This window comes from Melanaphis sacchari, unplaced genomic scaffold (genome assembly GCF_002803265.2).
Source record: "Melanaphis sacchari strain LSU unplaced genomic scaffold, SCAv2.0 Contig14_pilon_pilon, whole genome shotgun sequence".
Classification (NCBI taxonomy): Eukaryota; Metazoa; Arthropoda; class Insecta; order Hemiptera; family Aphididae; genus Melanaphis; species Melanaphis sacchari.
In genome coordinates this window covers 730,836-747,130 of record NW_020270656.1, presented here as the reverse complement: position 1 = coordinate 747,130, position 16,295 = coordinate 730,836, and positions in this window count along the sequence as shown.

Here is a 16,295-nt window from a genome sequence, read left to right as displayed (position 1 = left end):
TTTTTTTTTTTTTTTTAAATAAAATATTGTATTAAAAACCAAAATAAATATTATATTGTGATTTATTTTCTTATTAGAATAAGATTGTTGGTGTATTTTTAACAGTAAATCTATAGATTTCAAGCATTATTTTGCATGTATTGGCATATAAACGTACATATTATTGGCGAATACATAAATAAAGTAAAAGTAACAGTTAACAACATTTCAATTAAGCACAAGTCATTGATTTAAGTCTGATTATTTGTTTTCTCAAATCAAGTTCTTAGATTTTTCTACTGTACTAGGTAACATCTTAAAAATTAATAATTAAATATAACAAATATTATAATTTAGTTTAGTAAAATGTCTCCTCAATATTATTATGCAATAGATTAAAAAACAATTGTGCAATTGATTTTCAAATTTTAAATAAGCGGATTGTCATAATGTCGTTTGTATAAAATGACGGTTCTTGCATGATTTTCAAATGTCCAAATAAATGGTAGGGTTATGACAATTTTGTGGTTTATATAAATTATAACTTATAACAGTCTGTCACTAGTACTTCAGTAACGAATAATGATTAAAAGATTTCATCGTTGCGAACAAAGACATATAGGGTATTGCGACAGATGTACGGTGAAATTAATAATTATTCACAATGAAAATGTTATAAGCTTATGAGTTATGACTTAATAAAACAAGTATTCTGAAATATTTTTAAGCATATTTATAGAAAAGCTTTTATCGGCATTAACAATATAGATAAATAAAGAGTATAAATATAAGTTAATATGTTTAGTTAATATAGTATGCAGGTTAGGTTAGTTAAACCTATATATTTAAGAATTTGTGTTAATTATTATTTATGTACTTCTTAATTTTTTATATTATTGGGAAAAGGTTAAAGTTATTTAAGATTTTTCATTGTGCGTCGACTTAAGGGACTATTATTCCGGCATTTAGGGAAATAAAATAGTACTGACGAAATTGATTAAATATAGTTACTTAGACACTCTTATCATACAACACATCCATAATTCACAATGAAATTGACTGTATAAAGCTTTACATTAAATCGTAAGTTATCTGAAGACTTTTACGAGTTCTATCAGTATGGTTTAAAATATTATTTAAAATTTTTCAAGAAGGTCTATACAATTTAACAGCACTATTTGTGTGTTATTTACTTTTTATATTTTTGAAAATTCAACATTTTAAATTACAATTATTAATATTATAACCTACAAGTCAGAGACCCACCGATAAATTTATTATAAACTCAACATTTCTGAATTAAATCATTATGTCTAGATTGTACTTAACTTTCGCAGATGTCCACGTTTAATTAAACAAACGGAATGCTGCTGTTAACCATCGTCAAATGGTTCGATTTTAATTTGCGACAATTCGGTTAGTTTATTTAGACACACACTGCATAAACAGTGAGTCAACAGCAGAAGTAGATGTGAAATACAGCTACGTATCCATAATCTATAGAGGGGGAAGGGGGTCATATACTGAATATATTTTTGATATTATTTCTAGTATTTCGTAGTATAATATTATGATTAGTAAAGGTAATTAGGTAGTTGACAAAAAATAAAAATAATAATAAATTGTTACTGAAACCCATAATTAAATTGGAACGAGTGAAATGCGCGTTAACACACTTTACCCACCCCCAAAATTCGCGTATGACACACGGTCGTTTCGTCGAAACGTTTTAAATTTAAATTTCTATCCAGGATCCTGTCTGTCTGCCGGTGACGTTTTGACGGCAGATACACGCAACGCGGCCGATTCGATTAATCATTAGCCCCTCATGCAACACTTGGTCCCGGCCAACTGGCATGCATCTATATGCACATGGGGTATGGTAATTGATGACTCAAATTGCTCGAGAGAGTGCATATAAGTGCATTAATTATCGAAACGTTTGACGATCGCACTGATGGGAACTATGCACCACTCCTGCACTACGTCATGTATCTGCGTCATCACACATTCGTGAATCGCATCATCTGAGTATCGGAATTCGAAATACGCCACCTGCAGTTTGACCACAAACAACTTTTCACTCACAACGTATAATATCCAGTCTTTTAATGTTTAGGTATTTGGGTAAAAAACGTATTTAAGTAAAAGTATTCAAATACGTATTTTAAATATATTTAAAAAAAAGTATTTGGACTTCCTATTTACAATTCAATGACATACAAGAAAATATACATACATATATATAATAGTCATATAAAATAATATTTTTTTTTTTGTGTGGCTTACATCCAAACGAAAATTAAAATACTCCAACAAAGAAAACAATGAAAATTATATCGTTTAAAATGCTCTCCTAGAAAAATAAAATTAATATGAAACATAGAAATGTTGGAAAAAATCGGTTCAATTGATTAATTAAAAAGGAAAAAAACAAAAGCAATACAAAAGTATTTGAAAGTTTCTATGAATATATATATTTTTTAATGTCTGTATTTGTACTTGTACTTATACAAATACGTTTTTTTTTTTACAGAATATTCAATTATGTACTTTAAATACTTTTCATAGTAAGTATCTGCAACTACTAACCAGCATCTGCACTTGAATGCTTTTAAAAAGTATCTTTTACAACTTTACAAGACTACATATGTATAGTTTATGTTCTTCATTATAGTGCATAGAATTCCAAGTAACACAATAGATCGAAAACAAATCACCATCAAATGGATCGCAATTGAAATTGTAGGCAAAACAATATATTCGCAGTAATTTCGCTCAATGTTCGTTGCTTCAAGTGGCGGAATATTATTACGAGTATTTATTTGACGAACATATCACTCTTGTTATACATACTTATTCTTTCCCTCGTTAGCTGTAACTACGTATAATTAAGTTCAGTTGACTAACGAAGCTAGATTGTGCTAAGTCTAGCTTTTACTGATTATTAATCATTAATTGTGCTGTATAAAATATTTAAACAATAGTTTAATTCAAGCTTTTTACCAAAGATATATTTTTTAAATAAAATGTACAAACCATGGCAGTAAAAGCGGATTTATCCATAACAGACAACTTATGTGTATTTATTTCTAATAATTAAAAAATAAATACCAAGTTATGTAATATTAAATCAAATAATTAAACATATTTCATTTATTTACATACAGTTATTTTGTATATTAAAATCGTAATTATAAATAATAAATAATATTACAAAATGAAAATAAATAGGTACCTATATATACCAATATTTGTATAAATTAGTAATTATTTACTATTACTATTACTTGGTATATTAGTAAGACAACACTTGTATTTTTTTGTTGTACATTTTTTTCTCTATTCATATTTTCTTCATTTCGTTTTTTAAATTGTTTATCATAACATAATTTAAAAGTCTTGTGGTACTACGCCATGCATAACATCGCGTATGTACCTATTTGTGTACATAATCGTTTATTTGACGACGTAGGACATAATAAAGCGATACACGTATAGACTAACTAAAGCCTAAATAAAATTATATTTTTCAGCTTTCAAAATTAGGAAATCCTAATGGTAAAAATTCTTTTACTTATAGTGATCGATTTTAATGATAGCATATAAACATTTAGACTTATATTGCTTATACATAAGTGCTTAAGTACAGTACGTCTGTATCATATTATAATAAGTTTAAGTATTCAATCTGGATGGTTTTTAAAATATATCAATTTTAATTTATATATTAAAATCATGATATTATGCAGGTTATAATAGAGTATTAAATGATTAAGTTGAACACGGAAAATTTCTTATTTTATAGCTTCGAAAATATACTGGCAAAGATGGACTTGTGACGGTGTTGTAATAGACTTCACGTTAAAATCGAGTGCTACCATTTAATTATAATTTATAACTATTTAATAAAAGACGATCAAACCTTTTATGAATCTTTAATCTTTGATTATATTTCACTATAGAAATTATTAATATTTTAATTTTATTTATTATTGACAATATAGTAAACCCCGAGCCTTTCTTCGAATTACATTATACCTACTTCGTTTTAGGAATCTAATCATTGATTGAAAATCTATAAATAATTTTGGCAGCTACACTAGCAATTACCACAATAAATTAGTATTAATTTGCGTTTCTGTATCACTGCATCTGTTTTGTACCGTTTTCGACATTATTCATTATAGGTAAGACGTACATTGATCAATGGAATAAGGATGTATAATAATATAGATAACAGATTGTATAATATCACTATATTAAGTCAGATTTACTTATAGGTACTATCTTTAGTAAACGTTATAAGTACTGATTTAACACCATAAAATTATTAGGATTGACCGATCAACCGAATGGATACGGCGCCGCAGAGTGGACTTAATATTGGCAAGTATAGTTAGTTAACGCTTAAGCATACGTAATATCGTTCTAGAACGGAATTTTTCGACGTAAATTACATTTTATTTAAACAATTTATAATCGATAATATATATTTTATTTATTAAATATTTCATTTTGAAATGTTTGTGCTCAGTAGCGTATTTAGGTTTTTGTCATGGGGGGGGGGGGGGAATATGGCTTTATAAATTAAGATACCAATGAGAATATTGTACAATATATTATAATATTTTAATTCTTGCAAATTTAATCAATTATTGATAAAAAAAAAAATAATTATAATAATAATTATAATATGATGACTATAATTATTTGTGTGTATACAACCTATGGGGGAGATTTATTCCTTTGATCCCCCCTCCCGCAATACGCCACTGTTTGTGCCGCACTGAATTATCGAATTTAACCTCAATGCTGAGACAATGTTCCGCGGACACGATTGGGTCTCTGATGGTAAAAGACAAAATAATTCGTAAAATTTTTATTGAATCTTTTGTTTTTATTTTAGCTATATTATACATCAGTCGGCAGACTACCATACGAATCAAGAATCGGAATTGTTTTCTGACGTGGAATTTACAACGTAAACGACTGCATTTTTGCCTTTCTAAATTGATTTATTTTTTTTACCGTTACGGTGTAATAATGGGTTTTTTTCGGTACGCGTATTTTATAGAATTGCGCTACGAGACTATGGCAAGCGTCTTATCCAAGATAAATGTACCCATTGGAGGGAAAAATATTAAAACGACTGTCGGACGATCCGATCTGTGAATAATGTTTATTAGATATTTCGATGTTATTATATTTTATATTCGTTCGATGGGATTAATTATTAAAAACAGTCGATTTTTCGATTTTGTTTAATAAAAGTTTACTTAAATCTTAATCGTCATGTAATAGCTGCAGTCAGGCAGGTCCTGGTTAGGTTACGTCATCTACGATACGAAACGAAAGAACGAGTACTGATCGGTGATGAACACCGTTTGCTGGTTAATAAGTATCTACTTACTTATCTCGACTCACGACCGGTAAGCTCAGAAATATGTGTGATTGTAGAAAAAGTTATATCCTAACAGTTTATCAGGGTGTACAGTATTCAGTCAAAACGCGCAGCGCAACCTCATTTTTCCAAATTATTTTCAAATTTCCTCGGTAGATCAGATCAACACAAGATCGACACACTCTGACTTCTAGAGACTGCACATATTCATAGTGTAATCGGTAGTGGTTTTAACCTTGTCTGCGGTTTTCGAACTCAAATCTCAGAGATTGGTCGACGGTAACGTCCACCGAATACATAAATACGAACAGAAAAATGAATGACCCACGCGATATGGTTCCGTTATTGACGAATCGCGCACGCAGACCCATTAATTCGTAGACTCTATCAAAAGCCATGTTTTTGGGCAATTTTATAGATTTACTCGTTCTCTGTAATAGATTTTTTATATAAAGTATTTAAGTTTCGTCAATTAGTCGAAATCGTTTATGGATGAATTTAACGTTTGCATATCAATAAATGAAATAAAACAACAGAATTGTAGTGCCCAAAATCGTACGTCTCTACGTATGGCGTATGCCGTATAATAATTCCGGTAGTTTTCAACTTTTTTTATTTTCAATTCCTCTAGTACATTTTCAAAAATCTCACGCCCTCTCCCCTTAAATTAGAGTTCAGATGACCTTTTTTTTTTTTAGTGATACAAAATAACTGCGTACAAATAATGACACTTATTTCATTATTTAAAAAATAAAATATAAATAAACTTAATAATTAGTGATTGTAAAATGGCATAGTTATTTTAACAAACAAATTCTTGTTACTTCATCATTATTATAATATTCTCTCACATTAGATGCTCTCCTGCCGCCTTGGTTAGACACTTCTGATATAGCCATATGAAACGAATCAGACGTAACGTAACTGTCAATCAACGATCGAGTTCTTGTTCATTTGCGTGTCTATCGTGTCAAACGTGGTATTCGTCAAAATGAATTTTTCGCGAATTTTAATATTTAATACACGAACGAATGTTACATATTACAAATATTATTAGTGTTTTCTTGATTACGAGAAATAAAATTTTTAACGAGTCAATTTAATTCTATAAATTAATTTATGTAAAAAAAAAGTATAATGATAATAATAATGTTGACTTGACAAAGTTATCACTATAGAATACCTACAGCACTTCATAGGATTTTTTCGTCGTATAAAATAAATTGGTCATAAACTGCTAGCAATATAATAAAGTTTTTGCATTATAAAAATTAAAATATAATTTACTTTGTTATTTATTTTTGTTTACTTTCAAGTATCAACTTTGAAACACTAATTAAAAATATCATAATTTGTGTTGGATATTATCTGTTTACTGTGTTCAATGCGGTATAATGATATTAAAGCTTCCCAAAGTTCACGTTTGAGTAATTTTAATTATTCATAAAAATAGAGAAAAGTTGCTTTTTATTAAATAGCAAGCTTATTGAAAGTGAAGGTTAAGTATATTTTGGTGTTCCATAAAAATAAAAAATATACATACATGGTTTTATTTGCATATGCACAGTGGTGCGTATACTAAATTAATACATTTTTGTTTTATAATTTATAGTTGGGACGTAGTCAGGAAAAAAAATATTTAAATATTTATTAAATATTTTAAGTTAGGATTTGTCAAATATGTAATTAATTGAATTACCAATTGCAATACATTTTTAGATTTAGACGTGATCAAATAGTGATTTCTTATAGCTTAAGATTAAAAAAAAAATATGTCATATAAGTATAGCTAGTATTGGCTTATATCACTTAAAAGGTAGGGAGGAGGCAAATAACTTTGATATGACGTATGGAATGTGTTTTTTAGATAGTTCATTTCTATGCCTTACAAAATTATTAGAAATCAGGATTTTTATAAAAAAGAAAATTTGTCAAAATCATTAAAACTGACAAACTACTAATAGATTGTAGCTAAAAATTAATAACTCCTTAAATATTTATACCTAAAAATAAAAAATAAAAGAAGGTTGTCTATACATTGTTCATGTTAAAATAAAAATATCTAACGAATATTTAATCAATATTATGTTTTTATAGACGTTTGAAGTTTAAATTATAACAAAATTACACATTTTAACAATTTTAATTATTTTGTTTTAATTAAAAACATTTTTCGTAATAACTTACAATTTGTACGTATATTATGAATTTTACTTTACACAATGATATTTTCAAAATATGTCGATTAGTTTTAAGGTATTATTAATAATTTGTTTCATGAACTTATTTGTACTGTTTTACGGTTAAGTGGTATTGACTCAAAAGTTAATAAAAATAATATAACAATGTGGTATAAAATAATATATTATATTATTATTTTAGTAATTAAAATTAAATACTTATATTATAATAAATTATATGTTTTCAGAAAAAATTAAATCGACTTACCATATTACTATAAACAGTAAAATAAATTGCTTCTTTTTATAGAAATATCAATAAATATATCATAAAATTATTATAGTAGTATTACGTAATTGTTAAAAGAGGTAAACTTATTTTTACGTTGTTTTTTATCTTTGGAATTTCAAAAGTTAAAAATTGTATTTTTAATTCCAACGGCTGTCACGTTTACCCCTTTTTATCCCTCAGGGTTAAGCTTGGAGTAAAATCCTTTTTATCTCATCCCACCATTATATATGCCATTGGAGGTATACACCTCCAAATTTAAAGTCTCTAGACCCATCGGTTTGGTTTGAGCGTGCATGAGTGAAGGGAGTGTACTGGACATATTCCTTTATATAAATGGACTGTTCATACATTTATATACTAGTACCCATCTATCAGGTAGTCTGTGTTCGTTGTATAGTTAAAATTTAAAGCTACATTTACTATAGTCGATAGACATTTAAATTCAAATATTATAATTATTATTGAGACGTCAGATAATGAAAATACATTATTATTATTATTTAAGAAAGAAAAAGTATTGTCTGGTAGTCGAAAATTAGGTCCCTTGAGTAGGAAATATAAGAGAGACTCGGTGACAAAGCATAAAATATAAAGACATAAAGTTCACATCTAATAAAAAAAAAACCAAACTACTGTTCGACGACCATTAAACTACAGTGACTCAACCCATGAAAAACGCGGAAACATATACAATATGTGTTGACAATTTGTTTTATCTACCTACCTAGAAACAGTGGAAACTATTATTTTATGTACGTTCGAGATCATATCATATTTATGTTTTGTTATAAATTACTCGAGATATTTATTTTAATACTATCGTCTGGTAAAATGTTAACATGATATATTCGTTTTATCATTTTGAATGAACACATCACTACACAACATCATCACCTATTTTATTTACATATTTTATACCATGCATGTAATTTATTATATAACTTGGTATCTAGTGACAATTACCTACTTAAATAATATGCTATATACAGTTGACAAGTAGATGAATGGGTTAATCATGTTTTCACAATATTACCAATTTTAAGAATTTGTTTTCTAATAAATAATGTATCTATGAAATTAGCTAATATCGATTTCAAAAGTGTAATTAGAAGATATTTCTGGTTTTTTTTGAGTGGACGAAGGAGTAGGGTGAAGATCAAACACGAAATATATTTTTTATACTTATTTTGAATTGAATGAATTACATTTTTTTTCCACATTTTTAAATCGTTTAGAGTTAAACATATTATTTGGTATTTACATTAAGTTATTAATCAACATAATTTTAGATGATGACTTTACTAAATTTACTCAAATTTATTGACCATATTATTAACATGTTGATAACTAGCTAGTAATTACATGAAACAAAAATCTCAGAAAAAAAATACTTAAGTATAATTTTTAAAACGAATGCGTTATAAGTATTGTCATTGCTTAAATCAGGGAGTGACAAACTAATAACTTAACTCCCATTAGAAAACTCAGAGAGAAATGATCCTCCTCACCTTCTTTCTACAGATACGCCTATAATTGACTTGATTCGAAATCAAAGATTACCCTATAATGATCGTATCATAAATCATAATGTTTGTACAAATATAAATTTAAGTATGTGATTTACGATGTGCCTACCTAACAATATAATTTATGACGTTTACCATATCAAATTTCTATCCATTAGCAACACTATTCAATTCGTTAGTTATTGTTTAATGCACTTAATTGAATAAATTATGAAATGAATGACATAAGTGCTGGAAGAAATTGACGTCATAATCGAGACTGAGAACTTTATAGATAGCCAAAAGAAACTCTTATCTAATAAATTCCTCTTCTGAAATATAATTTCAGAACTTTCAAACATTCTAATTGAATTATATATAATATATATTATATGATATGAATATTTAATAGAAGTTTACACGTTTCTATACACTCTTCGTAAGCTGAGAGTATGTTGTTGTGTGATAATATTATTATTATACTAAATTTGAAAACAACTATTATATAACATACATTTGATGATTTTCTGCGGTGCTAAGTGTTTTATAAGACATATTTCTATGAAGTCGACGTACAATATAATATGTAAAGTCATAATAATATAGGATCTACATTGATTAAAGCATACATTAATGCATCGCAACTAGTTTGTGATGTTTAGATATAAATTATGTCTGTAGGCGATTACTTTTATCATTAACGTATAATTATGACATTTAAGAATCATAAAAAATTGAATTTAAACTAAATGTACCCTTTTTTAAGATCATAAAAGGGGCGCTGGAAACCACTACTGTAAGATTGCATGTAATACGTATAATATATTTGTTTCAAAAATGTAATACAGCAACAGCGTTGGATCGCTTGGAGCATAAATCCCAAGTGAAACACATTATAATAATATTATACAATTTATTTATATAACTACCCACTGGGGCACTTATCCTTAGCGAGTGCAGAGTAGAAAAATAATATACATTAGCGCAGTGGAACAAATAGTCGCATCAACAGGCGCTGGCCTTTATCGTGGACACGATATTGTAGTATTAATTATAATACTTACATGACGTGTCGAATTAATAGATCTGACGTCCGGATATATATTTTTTAATATAAATTTATTGATCTAATAAAATTACCTATTGCCAAAAATTAAGTAAATAACAATAATCGCAATTTTAAAAATTTATTCATTTATAACTATATTATAGCAGTGAAGACATAAAGAAATTATTTTATAAAATATAAAAATGCGATAATTTACCAAGTACGTTAACTCCATTTTTTCTTAAATGATAAATTTATTCAAATTCTGATTTTCGAGATTTACATCCTCAAGTACACTTGAGAATCATATTATAAAATACATATAAATTCTGTATTTATTAAATTTAGTAATACTAAATTATTTATTTTAAATGAGAATCACAATTTGTTTTGTAAATTGATAAGGAAATTACTTTTTTAAACATTTAGAAATATCTACAACGAAATTTGAATGAATAATTTTTGAACTACCTATTTAAATTTAATTTTTAATGTACAAAAAAAAAAAAAAAAACAAATGGGTCTATATATCTTTAATATTTTTATATAGGTATCAGGACGGATTTACTTATGTAAGATCTTGTACTGAATTTTCAAGATCTATGATTTGGAAAATAATTATTTTTATAAATCGATCAAAAGAATTAAAATATTTAGAAAATTATATTATACATATATAATTCTAACATAAATATATAGTGAAAATTTAAAGTATTTATTTGTTTTTTAATCATAACAAAATTAAGAAGTCAATTTCGTCAAAAACTGGTTTTAAAAATTCATGTTTTCTACTTAGTTGTTTTATATTTTATTTTGAAAAGTAATTGGAATTTTTTTACTTTATACACTCCAAAGTACGCATTAAATCCAATTTTATTCCTAGATATTACAACTAAAGTTGAAAATCGAAACATTTTTATTGCTCCTATAAGTTATTTTACACTAAAAAACTCACACATCATTATAAAACCAATACATTAATAACTCCGTTCAGAATTTAAAATATTTGTTAACTGTATTATAATAGGAAAATAAAATTTTAATTTTTTTAAATAAAAAAAAGATCTAAATATACACAATTTTTTTCTATTAATTATATCTGCATTTCCATAGATACCATACAAAGTTGAATTAAAAATATGAATATTTAACTAAATTAGTTATTGAATTATTAAAATCAATTAATTAGACAATTTAAAATCGAACCTATGTGTAAATGTAGTATTACTTTTTATAGTTTGTGGACATAAAAGTAGATATGTGTATATGATTATTATACAATGCTATATTACCAAAGTTTATAATTGTATGCACGTTTAATTAATGATAATGATGATTGAATTTATAAGCTACAGAATTCTTAATATTATTAAATATAAATTTAAAGAAAAAAAATAATTTTTAAGATTCGAAACAATTTGTATTTAAAAAAACTTACATTCAAAATAGAAAGATGAGCTTTAAACTTTTTGATAAAAATGTGGTGATGATTTATTTATTTTTTTTAAATTTTTAATTTCAACAAAAAACTGATTTTGTTGAAAATGGTTTACGTAAAATTTCCTATTTTTGTTATTCCAGGTTATTCTGATGATTACAGAGAATTTTCTGCTCTTGACTTTTCTCCTCATCTCGCAATTATAAACTAAATCAAATTTATTAGTTGTTCACTCCAAATACTAATGAAAAAAACACATACAAAAATAAAAAAATAAATTAATATATTCGTCATTATAAACAAAATTTAAAATATTGAAAACACGGTCTAATGACATTGTTTTAAGTAATAATAAAAAAAAAAATAGTTATTGTTATTTTGACTCCATAGAACAATGTAATATAGGTATCTACTAGAAAAATAAACTGGTTATTAAATCAATGAAAATTTGAAATACTGATGAACAAAGTGTAATTAAATTTTCTATGCGAGGTGCTGTTTGTATTTATGATTTTAATAATTATGTTTATTAAAAATGTTAAACGTGTGGGTTTAGTACATTGATAATTAGTCAGCTTTCGTTAAATTATAGTTTGATTAAAAGTATAATAAGTTACATAAGTATTTGTATTATTAGAAACTACAATTCACATAGAGTATCTAAACTATCCAACAATTGACGTGGCAGGTTGAAACATTTATATTATATTGTGTGAGCTTCTCCGCAAAAAAACTTGAATAAGTAAATTTAAATTAGGTATTAAAAATATAAAAGAATTATTAAATAACACGAATCAAATATAAAAGTTTTATTACAATTTCGAATGTAATTGTGTTCACTAAATCTCATTTATGCGAAAAATCAATTGAATTCAATTGTCAGAAACATAAATGTTTCTCTCCGACAAATAACTCTTTTTATTGACAAGAAAAAAAAAATTATTAACCGCGTAATTTAGAAACTTAACACGGCTATTCATAGGTACTTAATATTTTATTGCATATTTTATTCATGATTTGTATTTGTCTTTTTACCATCAAAATTAAATCGGATTTGTATAAAATTATAAAAATAAAAAAAACTATTATTGTCATTGGTTTTATTTTTGTTGAATTTCAAAACAATATTTCAGAGTGTAAGAATGTACAAAAGTAGTTTGATGAATCGTTTAATGTTTAACATTATTGATAAAGTTAATCCGAATGATACATAACATTAATACCAAATAAAATTTGTATAAATTATTAATTCGAACGAAAAAAAAAAACGAATTCACTGTAAGGCACAAAATGTTCTACAGTTGTCGTTATTATTATTCAATGAAGAATGATAGTAGGTGAAATACATTTAATGGGGCGGGTATAGAGGAGTAATTTTTTTTCTTCATAAATTACTTAGGTGATGCGGCTAAAAAAAAGAAGTAATGTGTGTTTGAATAATGGACTAGTTGGGACTGGGACCATCTATAGGGAATCGGTTGGGCCGTTGGGCGGGATGTTTTACGCGCGTTGGATAAACAATTCGTCGAAATCCATTTAGCGGAGTCTCATTGCGATGCTGAAACAGCACGTACCGACGGTATTTCGTAACCATATTGATGTAAGAGATTTTTAGAAAAATGTGAAATCCACCGCCGCCGGATAGGGTTGTCTACCGACTGTCATTATTAAGTCAATAATAAATTATATGTTTAAATATATCGTTTTGCATTCAACCGGAGAACGATAATTTTACTTGTCATGAATGTTATCGATTCCATGCGCACCGGTAATGACTATACAGTGTCGTTAAGCGTTATGTATTTCATTTATTGTCCCAGAAAAATCACTTTTTTTTATTTATAGATATTGTGTTAATAGTTTCATTATAAAAATTAACATAATATATATATAAAACATAGGTGTCTTATAAAAAACTTAATTCCACAGCGGCACTTTTCAGGAAGATTGACAATTTACAATCTACAATATAGTAAAATTTTAAAATACATATTTTTGTTTATAATTTAAATCACTATGTATCTTAATGCACTACTTTTTATTCGCAGTTAATATTTATAGTTTGTGGTGACTTGCAATAATATTATTGAAATATTATATAGCCACATAATTTTGTGGTTTATCGACTATTTTATCAACATCGTCTGTGCATTATTAATTTCGATTTGGAAATCAAGCCCAATTAATAATAGTATACTATCAACGAACCACACATAGTATTTGATGTCACTCGGTCAATTATCAATGCTCGCAGGTCGCTGAAGTATTTTCTTCGAATAAAGTAAATATATGATTACTCTACTCGCGTAGGTACTACTTCTATGTTTTCCGTTGCAACAATAGCAAAAAACATATCATGATTTTAATTCATTTTTCAACAAATTTGAATTAATAAAATATATTTATTGGTTTTAATATTTTTAAAATGTTCTAATTATTGAGTTAAATTTTGAATGGGCATTTAAAAGTTGGAAGTTTTGAGATTTTAAGACACTTCGTTGAAGTATAAACATTTAATCCATCTTAAAATAATTTTGTGAAGGGACTAAACTGGTAACATTATCTTAATATATAAATCCGATTAATCTATACTGCGAGTGGTGGTAATTTATTACACTTTCTGATAAGTACTAAAAACTATACGGACTAACGTTTTCAAAAGTGTAATATTTTTATTTAGTTGAAATTGCATGTCGTAAGTTATTTAATTTACTATATTTCTTTAAAAGAATAGTAATATTTAACATTAATTGCAACATCAATTCGTTTATTTTTTCAGACAATTTTTATCAGTTATGTAAAAAAATTAAAAAAATGTAATTCTTATTATTGTCATTATTGCCATTCTTGTGGTGTTTGTAACTTAATTTAAGTATAGGACGACGTGATTGTACGACGAGAGATCTGTCTTCTCGTTGTTAGCGTTAGTGACGTATTACAGATAGTATAACAAATATATAACAATGTTATGTTCTTATCCCATTATAGTAAATCCAAAATGTATAGTTATATTGGATGGCGCACGTGCAGTATGAATAAGTATAGTTCTTAATATTGAGCGTGCAAGCGTTTAAGCACTTTTTTTTTGTCGATGGTAATATTATAATATTACTATTCTCGAAATAAGCTCGGTAATCATTATATTAAAACAAAAAAAGTTGTCAAAATGGATCAAAACAATATCACATCAGTGCATCACTAATACATCATTTTTTTCATCACATTTGATCTGTAGACTCGCTATTATCTGTTAGCGTTGACTGACGTCCGACATCATCATACAATAGGTTAAATTGCCACGGGTCCAAGTAAATCCCAATTATGAAAAATTAAATGTCATTACTCATTAAACAATCATTGGTTTATCGCAAGCGTACCCAACCTTTTTTAATTCGCGGGTCACAATAAAAATTTATATTTTTACTACGGGCAATATAGACTTTACGGGGTTTTTTTTTTTGTACGTTTTATCGAATATGATATTATTTTTATTCACTTATTAAATTTACGACTCTAATCATGTCTGTTTAAAGTACTGAATATTTCCACACTAGTTACTAGTTTATTTTCATCATTAAAAACTGCAGATTCACATTTCTTGTTTGCAAAAAAACAATAAATTAAATTTTAAATTTTAAAATATCTCAATTTAAAAAGGGTAAAATTGATACCGAATGTCGTAATTCTTAAAAAATTATGTTAATACAATTTTTCATGAATAATTTTTATTTTTTTTTAACACCTATACAAATTTCTAATTTTATAAAATGGTTACGGGCCAGATTCAGCCCGCGGGCCTCGGGTTGTACATATCTGGTTTATCGTTTATTGCAATTGAATTTACTTAATCGCGTTAATAAAATTGTTGCAATTATTTACAGCAATGTAATAAGTGTTCAATTTTTATTTTTTTTAATATATCTATCCACTCGACAACTGTTTAAAAATATGAGACACGCATAGTTAGCTGATTAACATATACTACAGGCACTTCATTGAATTAATTATATGTGTAAATGTCCGCAGTGAACTGTGCAGCACTTACTATAGAATATTTTAGGTTTTTATTATATACAAGTTTTATTGTAAATATATAGTTATTTAAAACTTTGTTAATTATCAGGTATAATCGTCATAAAATTCGTAATGAGTATTGTGTCGACAAAAATATACGTATTTTTACTATATGTGCTAAAGTTTCATAATAAGAAATAACGGCCGATGAATATGCTCATTATTATAATTTTAAATAGAATTTTGATCATTCGTTATTAGACATATTATACAGAGATTAAAAACGATTTAAAATATTTGAAATGCAAATGTTAAGATTTAAGCCCTCTTTAGTAATTGTGTACAATTTTTAAAACCTAACAGGCGGGTCATGGTCACCTGGCATATTTTACACCCCTATACTGCAAAAAAAAATGCAAAATGATTCTGGTCCTA